Source organism: Bubalus bubalis, chromosome 3, assembly GCF_019923935.1.
Source record: "Bubalus bubalis isolate 160015118507 breed Murrah chromosome 3, NDDB_SH_1, whole genome shotgun sequence".
Lineage (NCBI taxonomy): Eukaryota > Metazoa > Chordata > Mammalia > Artiodactyla > Bovidae > Bubalus > Bubalus bubalis.
Window position 1 is genome coordinate 48,213,064 of NC_059159.1, and position 12,188 is coordinate 48,225,251.

A 12,188-nucleotide genomic window follows, 5' to 3' on the forward strand; every position below is an offset into this window, starting at 1 on the left:
GGTAAAGGCCAAACATTGTCTCATCTGAATGCTTGAATAGCCAATTATGGGTCTTAATACATTAATTCTAAGAGAGAAAAAGAGACTATTACAGGAATGTTGAGTAAGACATCTTCAAAACTGCACCCTCGGGCCTAAGTCCGTTGGACTCACAGTAAAATCACCCCCTCAAAATAGCAGTTTTATGCAAAATTTTGTATTTTAATTTCCCAGCTGCCAAGAGAAATATATAAGGAGCAGAAATTAAAATAATTATGTCAGCTGCACAGTGAACAAAACTTTAATTGTATTACACACAAGTTAGACATTGCCGAACAACACAAAGGCCGTTAAGGGCAGAAACTTCTTCAGAATATAAATGATTCCCAATCAATATGATCAGATTCACACATGGAAAAATCCAGCCAACATCCTAATTCAATATAAAAAAAATGAACGTAGAGTATAAGAAACAAATCTCCAAAATGGCTTAAAATCACTTGGTCATTTACATATGTTAGATCATTAATAGGTCCTTTAAGCCAGTATTGTACTAATCAGCTTTTTTAACCTCCTGCCCACAAAAGATCCTATTCATTTAGCTGGGTGGACAGGTGTTAGCAACCAGCAACCTTTTTTAGCCTCAGAGTTCCAGCGGCCTGATCTGCGATTACTGTGGCCATGATTGGCAAGTCGAAAGGAAAAGGCAGTTTAGAAAGAGGGAAAGGGAAGAGAGAGGGAAAGAAGAAAAAAAAAACAAAAAGGGAGGTGGGGGGAGGAAGATGAGAAAAGAAAGGGCTGTCAGGTGCTATTTACAGCCCCCCCCCACCCCCACCCAAGCCTGGGAGCCTGAGTTGAGCTCCTAGGCTACGGCCCAAACACTGGAGGCAGAATTTGGATAATGTCATGAATTTATTCCCACAGACAGTCATTCTGGATATATGCCTACACTCCACTCGTTCTAAGAAAAAAATTTTTTTCAAGTATCTGTGACTCATTCCTCTTTACCATATTCTCACCTTCTTGAGTCCTCACTCTTTCATATGTTTTCTAAAAGAGCTGACCGAGTAGATATTCCTGGAAGGAGACAGGGGGAAGGCTGGATTTCGAGAGATATCTGAAGCCTACGGAACAAAAATCCTCTGAGACGAGAACGTTCATTGAGCTCCATACAATGTACAAAGAAGAGATTTGCTCTCTTTTCATCCACTGATCAATGCCACCAGGTTATTATTTTCATCTGGCAGATGAAGAAAAGGAATCCCACAGAGGTTAAGTGATGTGTCTAAAGCACCCGCGGGTTTGATTCCTGGGTTGGGAAGATCCCCTGGAGAAGGAAATAGCAACCCACTCTAGTATTCCTTGGAGAAGGCGATGGCACCCCACTCCAGTACTCTTGCCTGGAAAATCCCATGGATGGAGGAGCCTGGTAGGCTGCAGTTCACGGGGTCTCAAAGAGTCGGACATGACAGAGCGACTTCACTTTAACTTTTCACTTTCATGCATTGGAGAAGGAAATGGCAACCCACTCCAGTGTTCTTGCCTGGAGAATCCCAGGGACAGGAGAGCCTGTTGGGCTGCCATCTATGGGGTCGCACGGAGTCGGACACGACTGAAGCAACTTAGCAGCAACTTAGCAGCTAGTATTCCTGCCTGGCAAATCCCATGGACAGAGGAGCCTGGCGGGCTGCAGTCCATGGGGTCACAAAGAGTCAGACACAATTTATGGATGAAACAACAACGAAAGAAGCCCAGCCAGGAGGTGGAGGAGCTGGGGCTCAAAGCCAGGTTTGTCTCTTTTCTAAACTGTTACATTTCCCCCAAATTTAATTCCCTAACATATTTAGTGCCCCATTCTGCTTTAACTCAGAGGGTTCTGGATTTCACCTTTTCTTCCTTCCATGAACTCGGCAAAGGATCTGTGACTAAATTTTATTGCCTATTAAGCATCCATCATGTCCAATAAGCGCTTCAGTTAATGTAGAAATGAAACATCTGGCAAACTGGCTTTATTTTAAAATCTTACATACAGAGGCAGCTCTCTGTATCTAAGACCAGGCAACTCTCCTATGCAACACTGATCAGAACTAGATTTGACTACTCATTCAGTCCTCCAGTGGTTTCCACATTATCATTCATTTGTCCACTCAGGAAATACAGGAAGCTACTCTCCCAACCCTCCCTCATGACTCCTGACAGATAATACGGTAGACAGGGCCCCTCTGGAAAGTAATTTACATAAAAGTTATAAAAGCTCTTTGTTAACTGTCATGACTCGGAAATGGACTATTCTAGCAAATCAAACATCCTGAATAACATAATGATGCTTTTAAAGGGACTACCAATTTATAAAGAATTTCAAAGCAATGCAACACTGGTTCCTAAACCCGGTTGCAGATGAGAATCACACGGGGAGCTTTTTGTAAGTAGCTGCCCAGAGTGGCTTTTAAAATACAGATTCTCGGTCATCACTTATCCACGCAAAACAAAAAGAAAAAAAACACTTCAGGAGGTGGAGCTGGGAAATCTGTATTTTAAAGAACCCCTAAGTGTCAAAACTGCTATGTAGCGAGCGAATCTTTTAAGGAGTGGCTGGCTTTGGGAACTCCTTGTAATAAAACTCACTTTTTAGTTAAAAAGGCTAAAGCTACACCGAATACAATGTGACCTTCTTTTGATGATTTGGGAGATCTTGGGTTTTCCCGTGCCTCTGGGTCATCATTCACTAGTCACTGTACTGGCAAAACCAGAATAGAAGAAAAGGTTAAGAATAATCGTACTGGTAAAAAGCTGGAAAAACCAGCTTTTGTTTTCCTATTAGATTTTTAAAGGGCTGATTTCCCCCAGAGGAAACTCAAGATTTTTATGCTTGCCTTGAAAAAGGAAAATGTTTAAAAACAGGTAGATTCTCTTAACGCTCAACCGCTCCAATTCTGAACATTAATGGGCCCAAATGCATCAAACATGTGGAATAGTCACCCTGAACTAGAGAAAGCAGAGAAACTTCATGACAGTCTTAACAAAGATAAAGGAGGATAATGGGTTTAAGCTAAGAATGGCATCATGAGGATTAGATAAAACCACTGCCCTGACCACAGCAGATAAATCCTGGAAACTGGGAGAACTAAAGTCTTTCAACACGTAAGGCCAATGATTCCAACCCATCTAGGACCGCTTTCATGTAAGATACAATAGGATACTCTATTAAGAGCCCAACAGGTTTTAGGGGTTTAAAACTCCAAGTAATATAAACTCACAAAACAAGAAAGGGACCACACCATCTCCCTACTGAAGGAATGGGAATTTGTGATTGCCTACAAAAAGACTGTCCTTCAGATCGCCAGAATCTTTCTAACAGAAATACAAGTCACACCTACCAATAATCAGTAACCAAACAAAAATAACAACCAGTAACCACTACCAAACAATAATGAGGAAGCTCACACCTCACGGCTTCAGCAACAGCAATTTAAACTATGCATTCTCATTAAACTCTAAATTATAACTCAGTTCTGTATTGCAGGTTATGAGATTTTAAGGTGCAGAGGTTAAATCTTTCCTCTCAAAACCTAAACCCTATAGCCAGTACAAGTTTCATACAAAAGTCTCTAATCTTTTAAAACAACAGCAGTATTTATTAAAGGTTCTAAGAATAAAAAATCAAGGTGGAATTAGTTTCCTTAACACTCCTTGGGTTTACAAGGGTGTTTTCAGAAAGTTCTAGGCACAACACATTTTGTGTACTAAACATCACAATGGACAGGTAATTAGGGAAGAAACCGTACCCTTTCTTTGTTATTGCTGCTGTTTGTCTTTTTAAATGCTGGTCACTGAAAATGCTTTTTCCACTGCTATCTTAAGATAGTGCTAAGCAGAGTGCTATCAACTGGCTTGGTCATGAGAAAGTTTTGAAAACAAATTAATTTCTAACCTTTTTGAGAACAGCTCTCTTTTTGTGCATGTTATTTTAGCAATGGGTTAAATTAAGTCGATTTCAAAGATTTACAATCCCTGACCCTAAGGTAAACAGTCGGGATAACAGCTATCTTCCTGATCAATATGGAAGTTTCTAGCGGGCTGATCTTCCTAAACAGACATTAAAATGTGTGTGTGCGTGTCCAAGATTACACGGAAACCTTCTTCATGCACAATCAAGCTACTACAGTTAGGCCTGCCACATCAAACTGTAACTGTCATACCCAATGTGCAAACTTGAGAAAATAACACCTCTAAATAAACTGCAATTTATGACTTGTATTCTGAAGTCCGGAATTATTAGGAAATACGCTATAGAGTTTCAGAAATGCTTGCCATCATCTATTTCCTTGAATGTGAGGCAAAACAATCAAGAAAAAAGGATAAAGAAGTCGTCAAACCTGAAATCCCCTGAACTAGCTCCCAACCCTAGAATTCCATACACAAACTCGGCCAGCACCGTGTCCCCTGCCTGCTTCCATTCCTAGAAAAATGTTCCCATAAGTGGACAACCTTGGCCACACTATCTTGAACTGTCACTGGGAAAACAACTACTCCCCACACAGTTGCAGCCAACAGAGGGTGACAAGAGGTGTCTGCCTTCCAAACCATCTGTAAAACGGGATGGGCAAGAAACTTACTTTCTTGGAAGGCCACACAATACCTGGGGATGTTTGTTCCTTACGTTCTGGTGGCCTTTAGCCAGGGGGCAAAGTGACAGTTGTGGGTGAAGCCCTCTGTCGGAGCTAACAGTAACTCTTCCCTGGGGTAGACGGGGAGGAGCATAGTACACTCTTCCTTGATTACACAAGCAGTTTTTCCCCTAGAACAAATGACAGGCCAACAGAAAGGAAAAAGTATACTGTTGTTTCTATCTTCAGCCAGCCTGACATCAAGCTCTGAGCAGACAGAAGCCTGCGAGGCTGTGGCTCCCCGGGTCCAGCACTCTTCCCCGTGTCTGGTTAAATGTCTCGTGGGCAACCCAGCTGCAGAGGCCCCACCGTTCCTCTCCGTCTTGGCCACTGGCGACCTCATACAGGTTACCTCAGGGGAACAGAAGACCATTTCCACCAGGGGCCCCTAGGTGGGGAGGGGGGCACGTGGATGGGAGAAGCATAGCCCCAAACTTCTCCATCGAGCCTCCGAACTCCAGCCTCCAAACTCCAGCCTCCACCTTCTTCCGAGAAGCCCGCGGGGCTCCTGCCCTGGAAAGTAGGGTCAGGCTAGTTCCTGAACGCAGGCGGCCGCGCGCACCTGCCTCAGTTTCCTCTGCTTCAAAAGCCGCATCTTTCCCCCCCACCCCCACAAGCCAACTGAACCTGCCGATCGGGTAGGGCGTTTGGAGATATATGATAACCACGGCTCCCGTTAGTGCCCCCACAGGTGAAGTGCTTCCGTGAGGGGCACTTTTTAATGGGACAGGTGCGGGCTACCTTGAATGCGCAGACTTTTCAGCGACGGAGGGCTTCCCCTCATCCCCTGTGGGCAGCGAGCGTCTCAGGCCGCACCCCGCACAGAGGAGGCACCCCCCGCCCCCACCCAGGACCACAGCCTGGCGAGACCCCGAGGCCGAGCAGCGCTCCCCCACTCCGGACTCCCCTAGAAGCCCAGCCTAGGCCAGGCGCCCCGCGGACCCCAGCGCGGGCGCCGCTGCCTCCTCACCTGTCGCGGCCGCCTGCCCAGCCCCGCACCTGGGAGGGGAAGGGGAGGGGAGAGGAGGGGCCGGATCCGGGCCGCGGGCGCCTCAGGCAGGGGCGCTGCGGGCTGCGCCGTGGCGGCGTCTCCGGGGCTGAGGGGCGCCGGGGGGCGGTCGCCACATCCTCGCGGGCGGCCCCAGGAAGTTGGCCCCCCCGCCGCCCCTCAGCCATCCCTAGCCGCCGGGGCCGGTCGCTCCCGCCCCTCGCGCAGGCCCCGCCCTCGCGCAGGCCCCGCCCCCGGCGCGGCCCCGCCCCCTCGGGAGCGCGCCGCCGCCGCTCCTGCCGCGCCCGAGCCACCATAGAGACGCGGGAGGCGCGCGGCGGACCAGAGGGCGGCCTCCGCACGCGCGCGCCCCCTGGCGGAGCCCCGGGCCGCGGGCGGCCGACCCCAGCCCACGAGCCTGAGCCCGTGTGTATGGCGATCCTCCTCCGCTGTAGGGGCATCTACTGCTTCCAAGTCGACGGGGGTCACCGCACTCTGCGCGGGAGCTGAAGGGTCCAAACTGTGGTCCAGCTTGGAGAGCCTAAGCAAGCCCCGGAACATCTCCCCGGAACTCGTTTCAAAAGAAAATTTTGAAAGTTGCCTCACTTCCATATCCCATTGTTCCTCACCACAATGGCTATCAGCAAGTGATGGCTCCCCCAAATTACAATGAAAGAAACCCAGGCCCATCGCGGTTCACTATCTAATTCAAGGTCGCATGGTTGGGAGCTATTAGAAGCCAGATCTGAAGGACATCAAAACCCATGTTTGTCCCATGCACTCTATGGCACCTCCCTCTAAAGCATTTCCCAGTCTAAAGTGAGGAAACTCCTCAGAGGGAGGCCCTGGTAGAATGAAGATGACTCTGTAGGGAGGAACCCACCCCAGCCATTCATCATCAGCTGGGTACCTTTCAGCAGGTACTTAACATTTCTGAACTCTCCTTGCCTCATCCCTGAAGAAATTGGTACTGTTGGTGTGAGGCAGGTTGGTATGAGGATTAAATAAACCAATACATATATTCAGAAGTGCTTAGCAACTACAAGGGGGCTTCCCTGACGGCTTGGTGGTAAAGAATTTTGCCTGCCAGTGCAGGTTGGTGAGTTCCATTCTTGGGTCTGGAAGATCCCCTGGAGAAGGAAATGGCAGCCCACTCCAGTATTCTTGCCTGGATAATCCCGTGGACAGAGGAACCTGGTGGGCTACAGTCTGGGTTGCAAAGCACAACTGAACAGCTGAGCATACACACAGTAAACTACTAATACAAAGCACTAGAGTTGCATGGGGAATTGTTACCCAAGGTGGACTAATTTTCTTATGCCTTAGTTTCCTATGGAGACCTCTCAGGGCTGTCCTGAACAGTTTGTATTTTAACAAAAGTAATATCACAAAGAAAAGTGGAGTAAAGATGATATCATTTATACATGCAGTCTCTGTCACTTTAAAAGTATTATTTCCAGTCTTTACAACCCAGCAAACTGAGTACTATTATTCCCATGTTATTTTTTTTCAATATTTATTTATTTGGCTGCGATGGGTCTTAGCTGTGGCATGTAAACTTAATTGTGCAGCATGTGCGATCTAGTTTCTTGACCAAGGATCGAAACCCAGTTCCCTGTACTGGGAATGAAGAGTCTTAGTCACTGGACCTCCAGGGAAGTCCGTCAGTCAGTTCAGTTCAGTCACTCAGTCGTGTCCGACTCTGCGACCCCATGAACTGCAGCATGGCAGGCCTCCCTGTCCATCACCAACTCCCAGAGTTCACTCAAACCCATGTCCATCGAGTCGGTGATGCCATCCAACCATCTCATTCTCTGTCATCTCCTTCTCCTCAATCTTTCCCAGCATCACAGTCTTTTCGAACGAGTCAGCTCTTCGCATCAGGTGGCCAAAGTATTAGAGTTTGAGCTTCAACATCAGTCCTTCCAATGAACACCCAGGACTGATCTCCTTTAGGATGGATGGGTTGGATCTCCTTGCAGTCCAAGGGACTCTCAAGAGTCTTCTCCAACACCACAGGTCAAAAGCATCAATTCTTCAGCACTCAGCTTTCTTTAGAGTCCAAATCTCACATCTATACATGACTAATGGAAAAACCATAGCTTTGACTAGATGGACCTTTGTTGACAAAGTAATGTCTCTGCTTTTGAATATGTTGTTTAGGCTGGTCATAACTTTCCTTCCAAGGAGTAAGCGTCTCTTAATTTCATGGCTGCAATCACCATCTACAGCAATCTTGGAGCCCAGAAAAATAAAGTCAGCCACTGTTTCCACTGTTTCCCCATCTATTTGCCATGAAGTGATGGGACCAGATGCCATGGTCTCAGTTTTCTGAATGTTGAGCTTTAAGCCAACTTTTTCACTCTCCTCTTTCACTTTCATCAAGAGGCTCTTTAGTTCTTCTTCACTTTCTGCCATAAGGGTGGTGTCATCTGCATATCTGAGGTTATTGATATTTCCCCCAGCAATCTTGATTCCAGCTTGTGCTTCCTCCAGCCCAGCATTTCTCCTGATGTACTCTGCATATCAGTTAAATAAGCAGGGTGACAATATACAGCCTTGACGTACTCCTTTTCCTATTTGGAACCAGTCTGTTGTTCCATGTCCAGTTCTAACTGTTGCTTCCTGACCTGCATACAGGTTTCTCAAGAGGCAGGTCAGGTGGTCTGGTATTCCCATCTCTTTCAGAATTTTCCACAGTTTGTTGTGATCCACACAGTCAAAGGCTTTGGCATAGTCAATAAAGCAGAAATAGATGTTTTTCTGGAACTCTTTTGCTTTTTCGATGATCCAGCAGATGTTGGCAATTTGATCTCTGGTTCCTCTGTCTTTTCTAAAATCAGCTTGAACATCTGGAAGTTCACGGTTCACGTATTGCTGAAGCCTGGCTTGGAGGATTTTGAGCATTACTTTACTAGCGTGTGAGATAAGTGCAATTGTGCGGTAGTTTGAGCATTCTTTGGCATTACCTTTCTTTGGGATTGGAATGAAAGCTGACCTTTTCCAGTCCTGTGGCCACTGCTGAGTTTTCCAAATTTGCTGGCATGTTGAGTGCAGCACTTTCACAGCATCATCTTTCAGGATTTGAAATAGCTTAACTGGAATTCCATCACCTCCACTAGCTTTGTTCGTAATGATGCTTCCTAAGGCCCACTTGACTTCACACTCCAGGATGTCTGGCTCTAGGTCAGTGATCACACCATCATGATTATCTGGGTCATGAAGATCTTTTTTGTACAGTTCTTCTGTGTATTCTTGCCACCTCTGCTTAATATCTTCTGCTTATGTTAGGTCCCTACCATTTCTGTCCTTTATTGAGCCCATCTTTGCATGAAATGTTCCCTTGGTGTCTCTAATTTTCTTCAAGAGATCTCTAGTCTTTCCCATTCTATTGTTTTCCTCTATTTCTTTGCATTGATTGCTGAGGAAGGCTTTCTTATCTCTCCTTGCTATTCTTTGGAACTCTGCATTCAAATGGGTATATCTTTCCTTTTTCTCCTTTGCATTTCGCTTCCGTTCTTTTCACAGCTATTTGTAAGGTCTCCTCAGACAGCCATTTTGCCTTTTTGCATTTTTCTTGGGGATGGTCTTGATTTCTGTCTCCTGTACAATGTCATGAACCTATTCCCATGTTATTAATGAAGATCTTCCTATTAAGAAGTTTACCCAAAGCCACACAGTTAGGAAAAGGCCAAACTTGAATTTGAAACCAGGTCTTTCCACCACCAGGAACACATGGAAAGACTGGCCCCCTAGCGGCCTCCAGCACCTGAATTAACTGTGCCCATCTTTTTCCTGTCTGGCTATTTCGGTCACTTTCCTTGATGCACTGCCTCGTTCCCTCTGCTTCTCCCCAGGGGTTTATCTTCCCCCCACAAAGGCATTTATTGTCTCCTCTTTTCCCTTCTCTGACTCCTTTTCTCTTTAGATGCCACCCTCTCTTATTTCTGAAAGGGCTTTGTGACCCGTGATTAAGGCACATTTATTCCCCACCCAAACTCTCCTTCTCTTGATGTTATTATCATAGAAAGTTAATAGGTCCAGAACAAGGATGGGGTGAGACCCAGAGATGTCTTTTTGTAAGCTTAGTTTTTAAGCTTAAGTGCACAGTTCCGAAAGAGAGTGCACTTAAGCTGCTGATGGGCCTGATAATTGGAGTCAGAACTCACGACATCCTATGGAAATCATTTTTTCTGGGCCCTCTGGTCCGTATTACAGCTAAATCATTGAAATGCTGCTAATATGCGTGTCACTAAAGCAAGGCGGGGCTCAGAGCTGCATTTACCCACACACCTCCTTTCTCCACCTTTCATATTATCACCATCATTATTTTTCATCTTTATCGTGCCCTTCCGCAGAGGCACTCCATAATGTACCCGTTGTGCAAGTAATCTGAAATCCTTTTCAGCAAGCAATAGTATTTAGTAGTAATAAAACACTAATTTGTCTACCAAGTGACATATTTATAGGAGCTGTTTACTTTGACGTATTTTTATTATTTCTACTCATTTGCTAAGTACCTTCCGATACATATTTATGAAGCACGTACCTTTCCCCAAACGGCAATGAAAAAATAAATCATATTATTTCTTGTATTAGTAGCAGAGTGGCTTGTAAGTCCTAGAGCCCTGATTTTTGTTATGTTTGGCAAGAGCTGGAAGAATTAATGGTGATTGAGCACCTACTATGTGCCAGACTCTGCAGCAAGCACTTTACATAAATTATCTGTTTCATTTCCTGAGACATTTATTTTACCAATGAGGAAACTGTAATTCCTCTGCAACATATATTTTACCAATGAGACAGAGACATTACCTTGTCCAGGTAAGTTAGCCAGGAAGAGTCCAGCAGGGTTTTGAACCTAGATTTTCTCCTGACTCCAAAATCCCAATGGAGAAGGAAACGGCAACCCACTCCAGTATTCTTTCCTGGAGAATCCCATGGACAGAGGAGCCTGGAGGGCTACAGTCCATGGGGTTGCAAAGAGTCAGACACAACTAAAGCCACTTAGCATGTACATATAGCTGCTTTACAATGTTGTGTTTCTACTGATAGTTTCTACTGTATAGCAAAGTGGAGAGCTATGCATATACATATATCCTCTCCTTTTGGATTTCCTTCCCATTGAGGTCACCACAGAGAATCAGGTCACGTTCCCTCTGCTATACAGGAGGTTCTCATTAGTTATCTATTTATACACAGTATCAATAGTGTATATATGTCAATTCCAATCTCCCAATTCCTCCCACCCCCTTTTTCCCCCTTCGATATCCATACATCTGTCTCTGCTTGGCAAATATCACCTGTACCATTTTTCTAGATTCCAAACATGTGTTAATATACAATATTTGTTTTTCTGATTTACTTCACTCCATATGACAGTCTCTAGGTCCATCCATGTCTCCGCAAATGATCCAACTTTGTTCCTTTTCATGGCAGAGTAATATTCCACTGTATCTATGTACCACATCTTCTTTAGCCATTCCTCTGTTGATGGACAGCAGAGCTTTAAACTAAGCTCAGGGCTCTGTGCAACTGCACGGGTCACACTACCATGAAGCCGGCCTTGCCTACACAGAAGGAAGCTGTCACCAGTTTCTCCCAGGTATCCTAAGCCTTTCAAGTAATATGCAGTTGAGGGCCTATGATACGCCTGGGAAAGTATCTGGCATTTTACATAAGCTATATGACCCTAAAGCAATTCTATGCAATAGGTATTATTTTCCGCCATCCCCCAGTGGATGAAACTAAGGCTTCAAGAGGCTGATTGATCCAATGGCGTACAGTAAGTGTCACTGCTAAGACCAAGTTATAGGAGATACAATCTTGTTCCTTGACTTTGTATCCTTTTCACCATATACCTATTGTCTTCCTGCAAACCCCCAGCTTATGTTGAGACTCTTACACCCAGAAACTAGGGAAGCAGGGAAGAGCTAGGATTCAAAAGCTGCTCAAGGAGTCAAGTCTGTGCAGCAGGTCAAATGCACTTGTTCAGCTCCGAGATGCACTGAGTAAGATGTGGACAGGACTTCCCTGGTGGTCGTGTGGTTACGACTCTGCTCTCCCAATGCAGGGGGCTTGGCTTTGATCCCTGGTCAGGGAACTAGATCCCACACACCACGACTAAGGCCCAGGGCTCATTGCGAGGGGCAGAGTCCTGTCGGATGTCACGGGCTAGTCTGGAGCAACAGTGAATGGTGCTCCTCCTCGTGGCCAGAAAGGCTGCCTGGGGGAGGCTCTGTGGCTGGAATAAGTCCCTGCTGAGGGCGGAACTGTACCAATTGAAAGCTAAAGGCAACGTGGACACAGAATCCTGGCCAAGGAATCCAGAGTCCTAGGTTCCAGCCCCCGTTCTGCCACTGGGACTGTCATTTCTGCTCTTGGACCTCACTTTCCTGCTCGGCTAAATGACAAGATGGGGCATATGGTCTTTATTTATTTGGCTGTCTCGTGTCTTAGATGCGGCATGTGGGATCTTACTTCCTCGACCAGGGATCGAACCTGCGTCCCTTCCATTGGAAGACTGATTCTCAACCAGCACACCACCAGGGAAA

The 12,188-nt window shown here is 45.8% G+C and overlaps 1 protein-coding gene across 3 annotated transcripts in view; it reads right to left on the reverse strand.

The window, feature by feature from the left end:
• RFFL (ring finger and FYVE like domain containing E3 ubiquitin protein ligase) overlaps window positions 1-5,751 on the reverse strand; it is a 76,182-nt gene extending 70,431 nt beyond the window's left edge. Inside the window, exons 1-2 of one of the 3 annotated variants that reach the window (XM_025281079.3) lie at window positions 5,617-5,750; window positions 4,999-5,159 (exon numbers count right to left, since the gene is read on the reverse strand). The gene's annotated coding sequence lies outside the window, so the exon portion shown is untranslated. Of the gene's footprint in view, window positions 1-4,998; window positions 5,160-5,387; window positions 5,412-5,616 lie in introns of those variants that run through there. The other 2 variants (XM_025281074.3, XM_044939548.2) reach the window with 2 other exon arrangements.
• Between the last annotated feature and the right edge of the window lie 6,437 nt (window positions 5,752-12,188).